The sequence below is a fragment of the Aegilops tauschii genome, chromosome 7, assembly GCF_002575655.3.
Source record: "Aegilops tauschii subsp. strangulata cultivar AL8/78 chromosome 7, Aet v6.0, whole genome shotgun sequence".
NCBI lineage: Eukaryota > Viridiplantae > Streptophyta > Magnoliopsida > Poales > Poaceae > Aegilops > Aegilops tauschii.
This window is the reverse complement of record NC_053041.3, coordinates 36170461-36191151: the sequence shown is the minus strand read 5'-3', so window position 1 is coordinate 36191151 and position 20691 is coordinate 36170461.

Below are 20691 nucleotides of genomic sequence, written 5' to 3'. Positions count from 1 at the left end.
GAATCGGCTATCAAGTTATTTGTTAGAACGTATATTTTAAAGAACTATACGAAGATTTTTTAAATATGTACTACATGTAAACACATTCAAACATGCATCATAAATTAACCCGTGGAGGTATGGGATCTTGTCATGCTTTATTTTCCTCGCATACACAGAGATTAGATGTAAATGTTTTTAAAAGGTTAAGTATTGAAAAGGAAAGGGACTAGCAAAGTTTTATTACAAAATACGGTTTAAATTTACAGTACCACAAATGTTGATTTCCAATAAAAAAGCTAATGTAAAACGAATAACATCATAATTGCCGAATATTTAGTAAAAATGATATTTATTTACTAATTATAGATAAGTTGAAAATATATTTTGATATAATTAATTCTAAAAGTATAAGAGTTTGATATAAATAAAAACGATCTAGAACTACATATTTTCGTTTCATGTTTATCAATCGTTGGCGGTCGGACGTATGGCGAAGCCGTGGAGGACGGTGCTGTAAGTGTGGATGACTCTCTTGCTAGGTGCGAGGAGGGTGTGGTAGGGGCGCACACCCACGGTGTGTATGATTCTTTGGCTAGCTGCGATTGCGAGCATCCTAGAATAGGGATGAACACCGGTGTGGACGATGTAAACATGGGTCTAACCAACCGCGTGTGTAGCCGTGATGGTCTCTTTTCGGCGGAGTCCGGGAAGTGAACACGGTTTGGGTTATGTATGAACGTAACTAGTTTCAGGATCACTTCTTGATCACTTCTAGCTTCTTGACCGTTGCGTTGTTTCTCTTCTCGCTCTTATCTACGTATGTTAGCCACCATATTTGCTTAGTGCTTGCTGCAGCTCCACCTCATCACCCCTTTCCTACCCATAAGCTTAAATAGTCTTGATCTCGCGGGTGTGAGATTGCTGAGTCCTCGTGACTCACAGATTCTACCAAAACAGTTGCAGGTGCCGAGGATACCAGTGCAGGTATGCTACTGAACTCAAGTGGGAGTTCGACGAGGAACTTGGTCGTTACTACGTTTCATTTCCTGATGATCAGTAGTGAAGCCCAGTTGGGACGATCGGGGATCTAGCATTTGGGGTTATCTTCTTTTCATTTGGATTTGACCGTAGTCGGTCTACATGTGTATTTTGAATGATGTATGAATTTATTTATGTATTGTGTGAAGTGGCGATTGTAAGCCAACTCTCTTTATCCCTTTCTTGTTCATTACATGGGATTGTGTGAAGATGACCCTTCTTGCGACAAAACCTACAATGTGGTTATGCCTCTAAGTCGTGACTCGACACGTGAGAGATATAGCCGCATCGTGGGCGTTACAAGTTGGTATCAGAGCCATCCCCGACTTAGGAGCCCCCTGCTTGATCGAATCGCTGACGTTGTTGAGTCTAGAACAAAAATGTTTTGAGTCTTAGGATTATATATATCGGAGAGTAGGATTCTTTTTACTCCTCAGTCCCTTCGTCGCTCTGGTGAGGCCTCCTGACGTAGATGTTTTGACTTTCTTCTCCTCAAATTTCACTAATTTTTTTAGGATCACGCAGGTATGGGATCGTTTTGATATTCTTGTGACGAGAACATTGTTCTTGGTGCCTCCTGACATTTAGGGGTAGTGGCAGTGTCCCGGGGAGTTGAGCTCCGAGGTGTTGTCGTCACCATTTTATCGTTGCAGTTCTGGAATACCTGAGTTTCGCCGACATCGAAAATCTCTTTTATGCAGCCAGTGGTGAGATAACCTCGACGCCACCAAGTACTGGGCGGGAGTTCGGGAGTATCGCCATAGCTCGTACAACAGATGCTTTTCGAAGGTTGAGGTACACGATTTTCGAAGGTTTCTTGGTTATGTGTTGACGGATGGATACAGCTGGATGTAGGGATTGTTAGTTTGGGTGAGATATATTGCTTCCCCTCTATCTCCAACACCAGATTGCATAACCAGAAAGTTTCGGGAGTTTATAGGTGGGAATTCAAGTAGCTCTAGCTTTTCTTCGGGCAGATATTTGGTTTGTGATTGGGTAATCCTTACCACTTATTTGCTCCAGTCGTACCTTGTTATTTCATTCATCAATCTCTTATCAAGTGGCTTCTCACCTTAATGGACGTGTGATGTTAGCTTTGGAATTCATTCGTTCATCCTTGTTCGAATGTTTATTGTGAAGCTCTGTTTCGATCCATTTTGTAAACTTGTCAATTGCCACCAAGAGTGAGTCTTTTTATCTTTGGATCTTTTGAAAGGCCCAACCATATCAAGTCCCCAGACTGCAAACGACCAAGTAATTGGAATCATCCTCAACTCTTGAGCCGGTACATGAGCCTGGCGTGAAAATTTCTGACAACCATCACACCTGCTGACCAAATCCTCTGCATCAGCGTGAGCCATCAGCCAATAAAACCCGTGGCGAAAAGCCTTAGTCACAAGAGATTTTGAACCAGCATGATGACCACAATCACCTTCATGAATCTCATGAAGAATTTCACGGCCTTCCTCAGGTGAAACACATCGTTGAAACGCCCCAGTGACACTGCGATGGTGCAATTCTCCGTTGACAATTGTCATGGACTTAGACCGCCGGGTTATTTGTCTGGCTAAAGTTTCATCTTCAGGTAATTCACCCTGGGTCATATACGCCAAATACGGAATTTTCCAATCAGGAATCGCATGAAGCGCCGCCACCAACTGCCCTCCGGGTCAGGAACTGTAAGATCTTCCTCTGTGGGCAATTTGACTGAAGGGTTATGCAGAATATCCAGGAAAGTGTTAGATGGCACCGACTTACGCTGGGACCCTAATCGGCTCAAAGCATCTGCTGCCTCATTCTTCCTGCGATCAATATGTTCGACTTGATAACCCCTGAAATAACCAGCAATAACATCAACCTCGCGTCAATAAGCCGCCATGAGTGGACCATGGGGCAAGGCTTCATACTCAGCTGCATTGTTAGTACAAGGGAACATCAACCTTAAGACATAACAGAATTTATCACCTCGTGGGGAAGTCAATACAACTCCAGCCCCCGAGCCCTCCAATCACCTGGACCCATCAAAATGAATAGTCCAATATGTGTTATTTGGCTTGTCCTCAGGCATCTGCAGCTCTGTCCAGTCATTGATGAAATCCACAAGTGCTTGGGACTTGACGGCCGTGCGAGGCATATATTTCAAACCATGAGGTCCAAGCTCAATGGCCCACTTGGCTACCCTACCTGCGGCCTCTCTGTTTTGAATAATATCCCCCAAGGGAGTGGAACTAACCACAGTGATAGGATGACTGAAGAAATACTGCTTGAGCTTGCGACTAGCCATGAACACCCCATAGACAAGCTTCTGCCAGTGCGGATACCTCTGCTTGGACTCAATAAGCACTTCACTGATGTAGTAAAGCGGCTGTTGAACCGGATATTCTTTGCCTGATTCCTTCCGTTCTACCACAATAGCTACGCTGACTGCCCGGGCATTAGCAGCCACGTATAATAACAACGGCTCTTTATCAATAGGAGCAGCAAGGATCGGCGGCTCAGCTAATTGTTTCTTCAAGGCTTCAAACGCTTCATTAGCAGCATCACTTCAGACAAAATTATCTGTCTTTTTCATCATCTGATACAAAGGGAGAGCCTTCTCTCCCAGCCGGCTTATGAACTGACTTAAGGCCGCAATATGACCCGCCAGACGCTGAACATCATTGACCGCTGGTTTAGCCAAGGAAGTAATAGCCTTAATTTTCTCCGGGTTAGCTTCAATACCCCGTTCAGAAACCAAAAAGCCCAAGAGCTTGCGTGCTGGTAGACCAAAGACACACTTAGCCGGGTTAAGCATCATCTTATAGACCCGGAGATTGTCAAAGGTCTCCTTCAAATCATCTATCAAGGTTTCCTTCTTTCTGGATTTCACCACAATATCATCCACATAAGCATGAACGTTGCGCCCAATCTGATTATGAAGACAATTCTACACGCAGCGCTGGTAAGTCGCCTGGGCACTCTTGAGCCCAAAAGGCATAGACACGTAGCAGAAGGCTCCAAAAGGAGTGATGAAAGCCATCTTCTCCTGGTCCTTAACTGCCATCTTGATTTGATGATATCCAGAATAAGCATCCAAAAAGCTCTAACGCTCACAACCCGCCGTAGCATCAATAATTTGATCAATACAAGGGAGAGCAAAAGGTTCAGCCGGACAAGCCTTGTTTAAATCCGTGTAGTCCACACACATACGCCAAGTGCCATTCTTCTTAAGTACCAGCACCGAGTTAGCTAACCACTCAGGATGAAAGACTTCAACAATGAACCCAGCCGCCAAGAGCCGGGCCACTTCTTCACCAATGGCCTTACGCCTCTCCTCATTGAAGCGACGAAGGAATTGCTTGACCGGCTTAAACTTCGGATCAATATTAAGAGTGTGCTCAGCGAGTTCCCTCGATACACCTGGCATATCAGAAGGTTTCCATGCAAAGATGTCCCGGTTCTCACGGATGAACTCAATGAGCGCGCTTTCCTATTTCGGATCCAGATTAGCACTGATGCTAAACTGCTTGGACGAGTCGCCAGGAACGAAATCAACCATTTAGTGTCATCTGCCGACTTAAACTTCAATAGAGGATCATGTTCCGTGGTTGGCTTTTTCAAAGATGTCATATCCGCCGGGTCAACATTATCTTTGTAAAATTTCAATTCCTCTGTTGCACAAACAGACTCAGCGTAAGCAGCATCGCCTTCTTCACAGTCTAAGGCTATCTTGCGACTCCCATGCACTGTGATAGTGCCCTTATAACTCGGCATCTTAAGCTGTAAATAAACATAACATGGCCGTGCCATGAACTTGGCATAAGCCGGCCGCCCAAATAGAGCATGATACGGGCTTTGGATCTTAACCACCTCAAAAGTCAGCTTCTCTGCCCTGGAGTCATATTCATCCCCAAAGGCTACTTCCAAAGTGATCTTGCCTACAGGATACGCCGACTTACCAGGCACCACTCCATGGAAAACGGTATTGGATGGCTCAAGATTTTTGTCAGTTAACCCCATATGGCGGAAAGTGTCATAATAAAGGATATTAATGCTGCTACCTCCATCCATGAGTTCCTTAGTGAACTTGTACCCTCCAACTTGAGGCGCCACCACCAAAGTCAAGTGACCCGGGTTATCGACCCGGGGCGGATGATCCTCTCGACTCCACACAATGGGCTGCTCAGACCATCGTAAGCAACAGGGAATCGCCGGTTCAACTGCGCTTACGGCCCTTTTATGGAGCTTTTGATCCCGCTTGCATAAACTCGTGGTGAAGACGTGATATTGCGCACTATTCAACTGCTTCGGATTACTCTGATAACCAGACTGCTGCTGCTGCTGTCGCTGTTGCTGATTCCCCTGATTATTCTGCTGGCTGTAACCACCTTGATTACCTTGGCCTTGAAAACTGGCACTTGAACCGCCACCTCTATGACCCGGATCATGAGGGCCGGATCCTGAACCGCCATTTGGGCCATGGCCGTGCTGGAAAAGATGAGAATCCCTGAACTGCCTCATGATAAAACAATCCTTCCACAAATAAATGACTAGATGGCTTTTCACGTGTTCCGTGCTTCGGACACGGCTGATTCATTATTGCTTCAAGGTCGTATCTTGGTCCCTGAGTCGACCTCATCTTGCGACGCTGATTATTATTCTACGTGTTGGTATTAGCCACAAAATCCAAATTATTATCAGCTTTGCGCTTACCATTGCCCCCCCTGATTCGCCGGGTTATGATGCTGCTGCTTGGCGTTGCCACTCTTCTTTCCCTTTCCCGGATTTTCATCATCAGACTCGGGGTCCTTGGTTCCATCAGAGTCGGCATACTTAACCAGAGCCGCCATCAGCTCCCCCATGTTGCTGCAGTGGCGCTTGACCCGCCCTAGCTTCTGTTTAAGGGGCAAAAAACGACGATTCTTTTCTAGCATCAAGACTGCTGTGTCGGCATTGATGCAATCCGATGAGTGCAGGATAGTTGAGACCCGGCGCACCCAATGGGTTGTTGACTCGCCATCTTCTTGGACACAAGCGTCCAAATCCACAATTGACATAGGCTGCTTGCACGTATCTTTAAAATTCTGGATAAACCGGGCTTTTAACTCGGCCCATGATCTAATAGAATTGGCAGGCAGCGCTTTCAACCAAGTACGGGCCGTTCCGTCCGGCATCATGGTGAAGTACTTAGCACATGCCGTGTCGCTGACATCCAACAGCTCCATGGCCATCTCATAACTCTCAACCAACGCCTCGGGGGGTAAGTCGGCTGTGTAATTTGGCACTTTACGAGGACCTTTGAAATCCTTGGGTAAGCGCTCATTACGTAGAGCCGGCACTAAACACAGCACCCCCAAGGTTCTAGACCTCACGCCTATCTCCACTGAAGTGGTTGGATAAACCGAAGAGTGTTGATAAGCCGCTTGTTGAGCCGCCGGCTCAACCTCCCGTCGTACTCTTCCTTGATCCACCAAAGCCTGAACACCATCCTGCGCCGGGTTCTGCCCACGAGGCTGGTTACGACGCCTGTCACTGCTTGAAACTTCTGGCGAATCGATGTGTCTTCTATAGCTCCGACTCGAGCGAGGGGTGGAATGAATCCTCTCACGACTGTAAGAATAAGCCGCCTGCTGGGCCACAGCCATCTGAAGCAATTCTCCGGCCCGTCGTATTTCCATGGCCGCCGGCGATTATCCTTCGATAGGTAGAGCCGCCAGCCGAGTCGCCGCAGCAATCATATTATCCAAAGGGTTAGAATAATGACCCGGCGGCGTTGGTATATGCTGAGGCGGAGTAATATTCAGGCGGAGTGGCTCCGTCGCACGCGGCCGAGCCGGTGTTCTCACCCTAGGTGCTTCAATCTGGTTTATCACCGGCGGCTTACTGGTTCCCGCTCCAGGTGTGTTGAAGAGATTCCTCGCCTCGTAAACCGGAGGTAGACGGCTCTGGTGCCTCCTTCTCATGACTTCATTTGCCGCGTTTTGATCCAAGTTGAGCCGGAAAGAGTCCGCCTGAATCCGCTGTGCATGAGCGTCCAAAACAGCTTGCTCCGTGGCCATCCTAGCGTTCTCCGCCGCGAAGTCCTCGTTGGCTTGAGCTATCTCATCCCTTAGCTTTGCCACATCCACCTTATGTTGTTCTTGATTATCTGGGGTTACCTCCACCCCCATTAAGGTTGTTAAGGCTTCCAGCAACTCTGTCAGAGCCTGAGCCGGCCGGCGCACAGAGCCGGCAACGCTGGCTGTCGCCGCGGCCGTAGAATCGAGGCCATAGCAGCAGCAGTTGCAGACCCAAGCGCCGGCTGAGTACCGACCATGAAAATTGCCACCCGGCTCGGTAACTCGTAGAGGTCCGGAATACTATCGCCATCGGAATAACCCCCAAGCCGGCCATCTTGTAGTTGATACATTGAATCAGTTGAGCCGAACGCCTCGCTGTCAGAGTATACGACCGTCTCTCCACCAGATACGGAACCTTCCTCAAATTCCGCCCCATGGATATGTCCAACAAAGGCGTGCTTCACAGCGGATCGATCCCGGGCTGGTTGTGCGCGCTGAGCCGTCTCGATGATGTTGGTGCAGATGTCCGGCTCAGGGCCCGGTTCGCCGATCTTGCCGATGAAGACGTGAACTCCGCCGAAGGGGACCCGGTACCCATACTCAATTGAGCCGGCCGCGGGGCCCCAGCCTGCGTCGTCGATGTAGAGCTTGCCGCGATGACTCTTGGTCATCCAGTCCACGGCGTATCCCTTGATCCCTTCGAAGTTGCCCTTCAAGAACTCGAAACCACCGTGCGCAGGCCCCATGGTGGGCGCCAACTGTCATGGGGTTAACATGGCAGATGTCCTAGTGCAAGGACTTAGTTGTGGAGCCATCACGCCGAGGTTAGCTTAAATGGGTTAATTGGGACAAAAGACACGGAGAGTTTATACTGGTTCGGCCCCTTGCGGTGAAGGTAAAAGCCTAATCCAGTTTGAGGTGGAATTACGTGGGTTTCGATTACCAGGGAGCGAATACGCTTGACCTAGCTTTCGATCTCTTGTTTCTTGTCCTAAAACACCGTCGGGTCGTCCCTTTATATACACAGGTTAACGCCTGTCGGTTCATAGAGTCCTGGCCAGCTCATACAACGTGTCCGGCTCAGTGACTAATTACTCCTACCTTACAGCACAAGTCATACATACATGGCGGTTTACACCTACGGGCCTTAAGTCGCCTTTGTGCTTTAGGCCCTTAGCAAGCCTGCTTCATGAAACGCCATCTTCAATATTCGTGGGCTGTCTTGGTAACCCGCCATCGGCTTAACCCGGCCCCTCCTGGCCGGGTTATACCTAGTAGTTATATCCCCAATAAGTCTCATGAACGCGGTCATGTAATGTCGGTCTGGGCCGCTTCATCCAACAATACCGCCGAATCAAAGTATGACATGGTAGTAAGCAATATGACTATTATCGTCCACAACTCATTGTGTTCTACTCGTGCATATCATCTACGCATAGATCTGGCTCATGATGCCCCTGCTGGGGAACGTAGTATTTCAAAAAAAAATCCTACGATCACGCAAGATCTATGTAGGAGAAGCATAGCAACGAGTGGGAAGATTGTGTCCACGTACCCTCGTAGACCGAAAGCGGAAGCGTTTAGTAACGCGGTTGATGTAGTCGAACATCTTCGCGATCCAACCGATCAAGTACCGAACGCACGGCACCTCCGCGATCTGCACACGTTCAGCTCAGTGACGTCCCTCGAACTCTTGATCCAGTTGAGGCCGAGGGAGAGTTTCGTCAACATGACGGCGTGGTGACGGTGTTAATGAAGTTACCGATGCAGGGCTTCGCCTAAGCACTACGACAATATGGCCGAGGTGTATAACTGTGGAGGGGGGCACCGCACACGGCTAAGAAATCAACTTGTGTATCTATGGGGTGCCCCCTCCCCACGTATATAAAGGAGGGAGGAGGAGGCCGACCTACATGGGGCGCGCCAAGGGGGAGGAATCCTACTCCTAGTAGGAGTAGGTTTCCCCCCTTTCCTAGTCCAACAAGGAGGAGAAGGAAGGAGGAAGGGGAGAGAAGGAAGGAGGGGGGCGCCGCACCCACCCCTTGTCCAATTCGGACTATGGGGGCGCGCGCCACCTCCTGGCCGGCCCTCTTTCCTCTAAGGCCCATGGTGGCCCATTAACCTCCGGGGGGGTTCCGGTAACCCTCCGGTACTCCGGTTTTATCCGAAACTCTCCGGAACACTTCCGGTGTCCGAACAACATGGTCCAATATATCAATCTTTATGTCTCGGCCATTTCGAGACTCCTCATCATGTCTGTGATCTCATCCGGGACTCGGAACAACCTTCGGTACATCAAAACACATAAATTCATAATACCGATCGTCATCGAATGTTAAGCGTGCGGACCCTACGGGTTCGAGAACTATGTAGACATGACTGAGACTCATCTCCGGTCAATAACCAATAGCAGAACCTGGATGCTCATATTGGTTCCTACATATTCTATGAAGATCTTTGTTGGTCAAGCCGCATAACAACATACGTTGTTCCCTTTGTCATCGGTATGTTACTTACCCGAGATTCGATCGTCGGTATCATCATACCTAGTTCAATCTCGTTACCGGCAAGTCTCTTTACTCGTTCCGTAATACATCATCTCGTGACTAACTCATTAGTCTTTTGCTTGCAAGGCTTATTATGATGAGTATTACCGAGAGGGCCCAGAGATACCTCTCCGACACTCGGAGTGACAAAACCTAATATTGATCTATGCCAACACCACAAACACTTTCGGAAACACCTGTAGAGCATATTTATAATCACCCAGTTACGTTGTGACGTTTGATAGCACACAAGGTGTTCCTCCGGTATTCGGGAGTTGCGTAATCTCATAGTTAGAGGTACATGTATAAGTCATGAAGAAAGCAATAGCAGTAAAACTAAACGATCATAGTGCTAAGCTAACGGATGGGTCTTGTCCATCATATCATTCTCCTAAGGATGTGATCCCGTTGATCAAATGACAACACATGTCTATGGTTAGGAAACACAACCATCTTTGATTAACGAGCTAGTCTAGTAGAGGCATACTAGGGACACTATGTTTTGTCCATGTATTCACACATGTATCAAGTTTTCGGTTAATACAATTCTAGCATGAATAAAAGACATTTATCATGATATATAAGAAAATATAAATAACAACTTTATTATTGCCTCTAGGGCATATTTCCTTCAAAACAAACGTGGTGAAAGGAAGACAAGTTGGGTCTCTTGGGAGAAGATGACAAGGCCAAAATATGAAGGTGGACTGGGTTTTAGGGATATTGAACTATTTAATCTTGCTCTTTTGGCAAGACAGGCGTGGAGGATCCTACAAACACCAGAGACACTTAGTGCAAAAATTCTGAAAGCGCGTTACTTTCCAGCTACAGATTTTCTTGATGCTCCACTGGGCAGCCAGCCATCTCAAATTTGGAGGGCAAATGTAGAGGACAAGGAGATCCTCTCACAGGGACTCATCAAACGCATTGGTGATGGCAAAGAAACTTTGATATGGCAACATAATTGGGTTCAAAAAGAGGCGTCCTTAAGGCCCATTGTTTGCCTGAGTCAACATAGGCCACAGTTTGTGGCTGAACTTATTGATAGCTCCAATGCTAGGTCGAAGCAGGATGTGGTCCGAGTGACTTTTCTCCCAATAGACGCGGATGTGATTCTCACCATTCCGCTTGCTACTCGGCAATGTAGTGACTCCTGGGCATGGGCATACGAACAGAAGGGGTCTTTCTCCGTTCACTCGGCATATCATATGCTCATCAATACGAAGCTAAGAAGGGATGCATGGCTTGAGGGCCAACCAGGTCCATCTGATAGAACCAGAGAAGAAACAAGCTGAGTCAGTCTCTGGAAGATTGCGGTTCCGTCAAAACTAAAGGTGTTCCTATGGAGACTTGCACAATGCTCTATACCCACGGCGGATGTCCTCAGTCATCGTAATATGTCCACATCGTCGCGCTGTGCTATCTGTGGAGAGGAGGACTCGTGGATGCATTCATTGATAACTTGTACGATGGCTCGTTGTGTATGGGCTCTAAGCGATCTGGAGCTGGTGGAGCACGTGATTGCAACAGCGGAGCCTAATGCAAAGGCATGGATCTTCAGCATGCAAGAATCAATGCCACATGAGGAGTTCACAAAGCTAGCCGTGACACTGTGGGCAATTTGGTCGGCGCGGAGAAAGCTAATCCATGAAGGGGAACACCAGAGCCCGATGGGGACACATTCTTTCATCACACGGTACTTGGCAGACTTGCGTATTGCTTTCTCATCACATGAAATACCGAAGCCAAGGACAATTCCAGCGCGGGTACAAGAATGGATACCACCACCGGCAGGTCACCATAAGGTAAACGTCGATGCAGCCACCCGTAAACATCCTCCTGTGGGGGCTGTTAGTGCTGTCTGCCGGGATCAGTCAGGAGCATATGTTGGATCGGCGGCAGTGGTCTTCCATGGAATGACTGATCCGAATATCTTGGAAGCTCTTGCATGTCGCGAGGCTATTGCACTGGCCAAGGACCTGACACTGACTCATATCAGGGTGGCCTCAGATTGCCTCTCGGTGGTCAAGGACATACAAACTGGAACTATGGGCACAATTGCTCCAATTGTGCAGGAGATCGACGACTTGAGCAGGGATTTTCAGTCCTGCTCCTTTACCCATGAGAGACGTATTTCCAATAAGGAGGCTCATGGCTTAGCTAGACATGCTTTACATTTAGGGGAGGGTCGCCATGTGTGGCTGTTACACCCTCATGATACTTCTATCATTCCTGTAATTCGCTCTATTGATCAATAAAGTAAAGCATGCTTCCCTCAAAAAAAATTAGGGAAAGATGTATGGTTCTTTCGGCTGTCTGGCTCGTTCGTTTTGACCGTTGTCGGTTTCTTTAGAGGCTTGACCGTTGTGCTTTCGCAGAGGCACGGCGGAATGAAAAAAAACGTGTTTTCTATTTTTTTCTTCTACGAGAGGCACATTTTTGCTTCGGTGAGAGGCACGGTTGTGGAAACAAAAAAAACACATTTTCTATATTGTTTTCTTCCGCGAGAGGCACGTTTTTGCTTCCACGAGAGGCGCGATTGTGCTTTCGCGAGAGGCATGGCCTTGTATCTTTCGGAAAGGGAAAAAAGGTGCTCCCGGTTCGTTTTTTTCTCTGTTTTTTTCGTGAAATAAAAGTTCGTCAAAACCTAACAACATGGGTCTAGTTTTGAAGATCTCGACGCGGGGAATCCAATGATGAAAACGGTTCAAGACTTGAACACATGATTTAAGAGGTAAAACATTTTCAATAAACAGATGCATGAAAAAAGGGAAACTCTCATGTTGCGATAAGTGGCGCGCATGCAGTGCGTCACTTGTCGCAAGCTGAGAAGGTGAGATTGATCTTTGAAACACATACTTTTTAATTAGTGATTTCGGCCGCACAGGGAGAGGAGGTGGTTAACAACTCGAAGCCCAGCAATCAGGAAAACAAAAACGTAAGATACATGTGCAAATCCTGAAGCCCAACAAACAGGAAAACAAAAACGAAAAAGCCCAGCAAGCACGTCAAAACAGGTACACACGCAACGCACGAATCTTGACAAAAAAACTTATGCAATGGACAACTTAGATGTGACATAATTATTTCTTATTTAGATGTGAATAGCAAACCCGTAATTTTATAAGTTAGTCGGATAGTTTCCTTGTGATGAGATCAGTCCACCTGCGTTTAAGTTTTAAAATTTGGCACCAGTGCTTGTATTTTTCTTAAATTTATTTTAGCCCCCACCCGCCTTTACTCTATCTATGGTATGGCGTGCCAGTGAACTACGAGTACCATATGAATGACTTCGTCAATCTCAAGTTCTGTCGGCTCGGTCTCTCGGGGGTATAGAGACAACTACCCAATGCATTGTCTCTTAGGTGTTGTGGTATTTGACTGGTCAGACATCAAGTGTGCATCATAATATTGTGGCCTGCTTGTGGAGAAAAGTAAATGACAGAAACATGGGGAGAGAAGCCACACCGGATCTAAGAGCCGTATGTCCACTAAGAGCATGGTTAATAGTATAGCCATGTATTGGCTATATGATCTTACCACATTATCTATAGCCAAACTTATAGCCGACAAGTATAATAGTTGCATATAAATATGTACCCTCTCCGTCCTGATTTATTGGTCCATTTCATATTTGTGCTAATTTTGACCTTAGATTTAATTAACAAAATATTAATGTATGTCACCGAAAATAATATCGGTGGAAACTATGTTCAAATACGAATCCATAATTTTAGGTGACATGCACTAATATTTTGTTAGTTATTGGTCAAATTTTGGCATAAGATACGAAGGGGACCAATAAACCGGGATGAAGATAGTACTACTTTTTTTATACATGACCCACCTTACTCTTTCACAACATGTCTAGAAACGTGTGCTGCGGCCGGCTATTAATAGCCCGCTTCCCTTCTTTCTCCTCTAACTCATAAAAATATAATATTTAAAGGCTTACAGCTCGCCTATGTCATCCTATTTTACTTGCTCTAATATACAACTCTCATCTCTCTTTTTTAATTGATTCGTCACTTTAGCTTTTTAGCTATGACACGTTTGAGGAAATATCTTTGACATGACGCTCCACTCGGGGCATCCTCCCGTCAAGCGGCATACCTTATACATGGCTAGCTTCGCTATGAGAGCGACGCCCGAGCTTTCGTCGAGAGAAGTTGAACATGATGGTGCCTCGAATCTTGGGCCTACAACCATCACTGCCACCTGTGTGTAGTGTTCCACTTTGACAAGGGAGGGGCCATCGTACCATTTATGTTCATATTTGTTGCCGGGGGGGGAGAGGGGGGGGCAATTGCCCCCATATATGTTATGTTTCTTGCAAATGGGCTTTGCAAGGCTCCTGATTGGCTGGTATATTTTGAGAAACTCCATGATTTGAAAATCAATAGGAGAGCGCCCAACATATCACATTTATTGTTTGTTGATGATAATGTGTTTTTTTTCAAAACTAATACATAACAAGCCACAATTGTACAATTTGCTTTGGGTCTATATGAATTGGCTACATGCAAGGTCCAACTTATCAATCCAACCTTTATGTGACACGATGAAGATCATAAAAAGTTTAATTATATTCCTGACATTACGTACACCATCTTTGAGGAGAAGTATCTTGGTCTACCTATCACTATTAGTGTCTATGCTAGAAGGAAGAAATAAAGTTGCCAAATGTCAACTTATAACTTACATATTTGACAAGATAATGGCGGTTTGTCAGAAAAATATCCATGGGTTGTAGGAAAGGAAATTCTTATCAAGCCAGTGGCGCAAGCTATCCCAACTTACACGATGGGGATACTTAAAATGGCAACCAGACTTCATGATGACTAAACGATTAGGAGATTATCTTGGGGAGAACATCAATCAAAAAGAAGGGTGCACTGAACCGCATGATCTTAAAAACTCAAAGGCTAGAGGGCTTGGGCTTCGTGATATGGCATTGTTTAACCAAACTCTTCTGGACTGTCACGGGTGGAGCTTGACCCAAAAGCAAGATTATTTGTGGGGGAAATCGACGAATGAAAAATATTACCCAAATGAAAACATTATAGAGAGAATGTTCATGGGGATGCATCCTTTTTGGGGCTAATACGGAACAACTGGGGCATTGCATATATTTCGTGTTCGCCGTGTGTTTTATTTTGTTTGTTGCATTCATCATGTCATCATGAGCATTGCATCGCATGTTTTCATAAAACTTGCACCCGTTGATAGTTGCCGCTTCTTCCTCGTCTCTGTTGACCTTTCTCAAGACCGACCATTCTTTTGTTGCCCGACTGTTTGACCCTCTCTACACAATGCTCAAACCCCTCACACGCGTCCGGAAACTGCCCCGAACCCGAGCTGCTCAATCATCACCGTTGCTTTGAGATTATCCCCTAACATCCCTAAAACATCTCCGTTTTCTTAATTGGACTTCCTAACCTATATTTTCTCAGTCGTTCAATTTAGATCAAAGGGCTTCCATTAGTCTGCATTTAGATCCACTTCCTATATAAACTAGACCAACCCTAGAATCTAGGGAGATGTCCCATCGATTCCTCTCGGCCGCCGCCACTATCTTCCTCGGGATCCATCCCAATGCACCTACCTCCTCTCCCCGAATTCTCCATCGGGCCAATCCCGCAGCCTCCTCCCGATCCACCAGCCAGCCACCACCAAATCCTCCTCCTTGCCTCGATCAAGCCCACAAAGAGAGGAGCTCCTCCTCTGCTTTCTCCTCGAGCCCGCAGCAACAGCGCAGCGCCCGAGCGCTCCTCACCTTGCCGCTGCACCCCGCCTCCATTCAGGCGCCGGGAACGAAACCCCCGCACCTGGATCTCACCGCCGTGTCAACCGTTCGAGCTCCGGTGAACCCAACCGCCTGAACCGCGTCCCGTCTTCCTCGTCGACCCCTGCAGCAGGACCAGGTCCAGCACCATGCCCCGCCTCCTTCCCTCGTTCTTCCTCCTCCCTTTGTATTCATCTCCCAGGGCTCTCTCTCTGCCGTGGACAGGAACCGCCCATGGAGCTCTCTGCAGCCTCCCGTGCGTCTTGCCGGAGCTCCACCCCATGACCTCCTCGAGCACCCCGCGCCGGCCAGGTCGCCTCACCTCATCCAGCTCTCCCTTCGGTTCTCTCTCTCTCTCTAATCTCTCAGCCTCTTGTCTGAATTTCTCCCCCGCCATGGCCTTGCAGCTCCCGCCGCCGCTCTGCTCTGTTCGTGGCCGTCTCCGACAGATCCGACGCGGCCCCGTGTCTTCGGCCTCTTCCCCGCCTCCAGGGTGCCGCGCCGCCCCATAGGAGACCACCTGCGCCGCCCGCCAAGTCCCCTGCTTCGCCCCCTGCATCCTCTGCTTCGAGCAGGAGGACGAACGCGCGCCTCACGCGTTGACCGCGACCACCCCGCACCTGGTCGCTGCCCCGTTGACCAGCTCGCCTTCAGATCCGTGCCCAGGCCCACTGTCGCCAGCAGCCTCCCAGATCCAGCCGGCCCGCTGGCCCCGCCGGCCTGCTGCCTCCACCAAATCGGGCCTTAGCCCATGGTGAGCCTCCAGCGTCCCTGCTCCTGTTGGCCCAGCCAGATTCAGCCCGATCATGTTTTTTTCTCGTTCTGCGAATTTGTCCAATTATCCAGAGTATTACAGATTTGCAGAAAACCCCTTGCTGTTCATGCATTCAATAACTAAATAACCATGCACCATATGTTAAAACTTCAAATATGAAAAGTGCTTAGAATTTCATCTAGTTTTATAATATGCTACTTTCATCCATGTTTAAAATGTTTAAAATGTTGTTTGTTTAAATTTGCTTAAATGCCATGTTAAAATGATTCATTTCATAACTAAATAACCGTAGCTCTATTTTAAATAAACTTTATATGTATATGGGGTAGGAAAATGCATAGATTAATATGTTGCACTTTATTTTCCTGTTTAACAACAATAAAATATGGTTTTAGGTAGAACAGTACCAAATCTAAAATATGGACATGAGGATTTTCCGGAATTGTTGTTTGTTGTTCCGGCCTCATTTAAATTTGCCTAAATAGTTAGTTTACTTATGCTTCACCTCTTGCCATGTTTAACAACATTTAATATTATTGGGTACATAACCGAGAGAGAACTAAATGAGTCATGTGATGTTTCGTCAATATGCAAGTCGTTGCATATTGAGCTTCACTTAATTTGTAGTATTGTTTGTGCACTTTTCCATGCCATGCCTCATTAAACCGGACATGCATCACACTTGATTGTGCATCATGCCATGATTATGCTTGGTTGTTTACCATGTTGTTTGCTTCTTTCCGGTGTTGCTTCTTCTTGATAGTTCCGGTTATGTTGCGATTCTGAGGATCCGTTCGACTACGTTGGTTCGTCTACTTCATGGACCCGTTCTTCTTCCTTGCGGGATCTCAGGCAAGATGACCATTACCCTCGATATCACTTCTATCTTTGCTTGCTAGTTGTTCTCTCTATCGCTATGCTTGCGCTACCTACCACTTGCTATATCATGCCTCCTGTATTGCCATGTCAAGCCTCTATCCATCCTTTCCTAGCAAACCATTGTTTGGCTAAGTTACCCCTTTTGCTCAGCCCCTCTTATAGCGTTGTTAGTTACAGGTGAAGATGAAGTTGGTTCCATGTTGAAACATGGATATTTTGGGATATCACAATATCTCTTATTTAATTAATGCATCTATATACTTGGTAAAGGGTGGAAGGCTCGGCCTTATGCCTGGTGTTTTGTTCCACTCTTGCCGCCCTAGTTTCTGTCATACCGGTGTTATGTTCCTTGATTTTGCGTTCCTTACGCGGTTGGGTGTTATGGGAACCCCTTGACAGTTCGCTTTGAATAAAACTCCTCCAGCAAGGCCCAACCTTGGTTTTACATTTGCCTACCTAAGCCTTTTTCCCTTGGGTTTTCGCGAGCCCAAGGGTCATCTTTATTTTCAACCCCCGGGCCAGTGCTCCTCTGAGTGTTGGTCCAACCTGTCAGCCGCCGGTGGTCACCAGGGGCAACTCTGGGCTGGCCTATCGGAAGTTTGGACAATCCGGTGTGCCCTGAGAACGAGATATGTGCAGCTCCTATCGGGATTTGTCGGCACATTCGGGCGGCTTTGCTGGTCTTGTTTTACCATTGTCGAAATGTCTTGTAAACCGGGATTCCGAGACTGATCGGGTCTTCCTGGGAGAAGGAATATCCTTCGTTGACCGTGAGAGCTTGTGATGGGCTAAGTTGGGACACCCCTGCAGGGTATTATCTTTCGAAAGCCGTGCCCGCGGTTATGTGGCACGTGGGAATTTGTTAATATCCGGTTGTAGAGAACTTGACACTTGACTTAATTAAAATACATCAACCGCGTGTGTAGCCGTGATGGTCTCTTTTCGGCAGAGCCCGGGAAGAGAACACGGTCTAGTGTGATGCTTGAACGTAAGTAGCTTCAGGTTCACTTCTTGATCATTTCTAGCTTCTCGGTCGTGCGTTGTTTCTCTTCTCGCTCTCATTTGCGTATGTTAGCCATCATATTTGCTTAGTGCTTGCTGCAGCTCCACCTCATTACCCCTCCTTCCTATAAGCTTAAATAATCTTGATCTCGCGGGTGTGAGATTGCTGAGTCCTCGTGACTCACAGATTCTACCAAAACAGTTGCAGGTACCGACGATACCAGTGCAGGTGACGCAATCGAGCTCAAGTGGGAGTTCGACGAGGAACTTGGTCGTTACTATGTTTCACTCCCTGATGATCAGTAGTGGAGCCCAGTTGGGACGATCGGGGATCTAGCATTTGGGGTTGTCTTCTTTTATTTCGGTTCCGTACTCGGACCTTGATTATACTCTGAATGATGTATGTTTAATTTATGTATTGTGTGAAGTGGCGATTGTAAGCCAACTCTTTATCCCATTCTTGTTCATTACATGGGATTGTGTGAAGATGACCCTTCTTGCGACAAAACCACCATGTGGTTATGCCTCCAAGTCGTGCCTCGACACGTGGGAGATATAGCCGCATCGCGGGCGTTACACATGTATAAGAAGAGGCTAGCAAATTGGTTAGAGAAATACCTATCCAGGAGGAAATGAGATTGTTATTGAGTATTTTGCACAAGCTATCCCAACTTTCATGATGGATGAAATTAAAATGTTGACGCGGTTTCAAGACGCGACCACGCTCCATTCAGGGAACACTCAAGGCATCCACCCGTCAATTTGTACACCTTATGCATGCCAGATCTTGGCCCTTGGGAACAATGCCCCAAGTGCTTCCTCACGAGAAGAAGAATGCGGTGCCTCCGACCTTGGAGCATGTAGTCGTCGACGCGACATCTGTAACATACCCCACTTTGTCCCTATGGGAGTGAATCAATGAAGTTAATAGAATTGTAGGAGGTATATATGACTGATTCTCCACCACCGCGTTGGAGATCGTCGTGCCGTTCGTCGTAAGTTAGGGCCTGTTCAGCAGCCCTCCAGCTCCTGATTCCTCCAACTCAACGGGTGGAGCTGAGCCGAACACGCCAACTCCTAGAGTTCAAAACCCAAACAAAGAAGAGATTGAGACACTGCTTCAGATCATACACCTCTTTGGCGATGCAATTGGACTAATGGTCTACCTGAGCAAGTCTTCTACGGCGTCGATTAGTTCAAAACTCTCTTGATCTAGCTCAGGTGCTTTACAATTTCGGTGGTCAAACAGTAAGCTTCTCGATCAAATGCCTAGGGCTGCCAGTCATCACCAGGCCTCGCATGGTTCACCTGCAATTCATCTTTGATTGCATCAGAGCAAGGCTGGCAGGGGGGAAAGGAAAGCTTATGTCAATTGCCAGCCGGAGAGTCTTGGTACGACGTGTCCTCAACGCGATTCCAATGTTCGCCCCAACTGTTCTGCGTGCACCAAAGAGACTTCTCCGTGTGAGCGACAACGGTTACAGTTAAACTATGGTCGTACTGCCTCCTTCTGACACTGCCCATGGCTTCAGAGTCTGACGCTCGCACAGCTCTTTCCCAGCTCTACAAACGCTCGAAGCGGAAGAATAGGACGGTCGATGCTGCTCTGCACAACAACACCTGGATCGAAGACCTGCGGCGCGGCAATGCTGCATATCTGGTCGTCAAGTTCCTCGTGCCGTTGAGAGCCCTTTAGGAAGCCAATATCACGCTACAAAATGATGACCCCGACGACATCAAGTGGAACTTCGAGACGTCTAGCAATTACTCAACCAAGTCTGCGTACAATTTGCAACTCAATAGAATCGTGCAAACAAACTTCAAGCAAATGATTTGCTAGGTCTGGCCCCTGACAAGGTCAAGTTCATCGTTTGGCTGCTGTTACAGGACAGATTATGTCGCGATGATAGACTACAAAGAATGTGTTGGGAGAACAATTACCTTTGCCGGATGTGCATTCAGAACCTAGAATGCTCAATGCACATCGTCTGGGAATGCAAGGCGAAGAGCTTCCCAAAATCATGGTTGCACGGTGATCGACCCTGCGGGCTGGAACCACTGCCGCAGATCAATGGATCAGGTTCAGATGATCACTGCAAAGGGTTCTGCTCACGACAGAAAGAGGGATCAGTCCATGATGTCCATCGTGTTGTGGAAAATTTGACAGGAAAGGAACCAGCGCATGTGCATGCACTCTTGCTCATTGGTGAGTCCGATCATGGCGGCTATCAGGCGTGACATGGATTCATGGAGGTTAGCTGGTGCTAAGTGCCTGCAAACACCACTAGGTGATCCTGGCTGAAGTTTGTTTCTTCAGCTTGTTGGGTCTGCAGTCCACACCCCTGTTTTTTTAATCTTTTTTTCTCTTGTAACCTCCAACCCATGATCATTTGATCACAGCGACTGTTTTGCTGCATTCTCCGTACTTAATATAATTGCAACCCTGCAGTGCTTGATCTTAAAAAAAGAGGTGGTGCGTGACTCCTATCTCGTGTGGGAAATGAGCGATATGCTTGCATGTAGCTGCTGCATGTCTAACAAAATTTCAATTCAGCATATGGATGCAACTTACAATGCACCACGCACATCAAGCACACAAAAAAACTTCTTGAATAAGAAGTGCCATCCATGATGAGGCACAAAGGC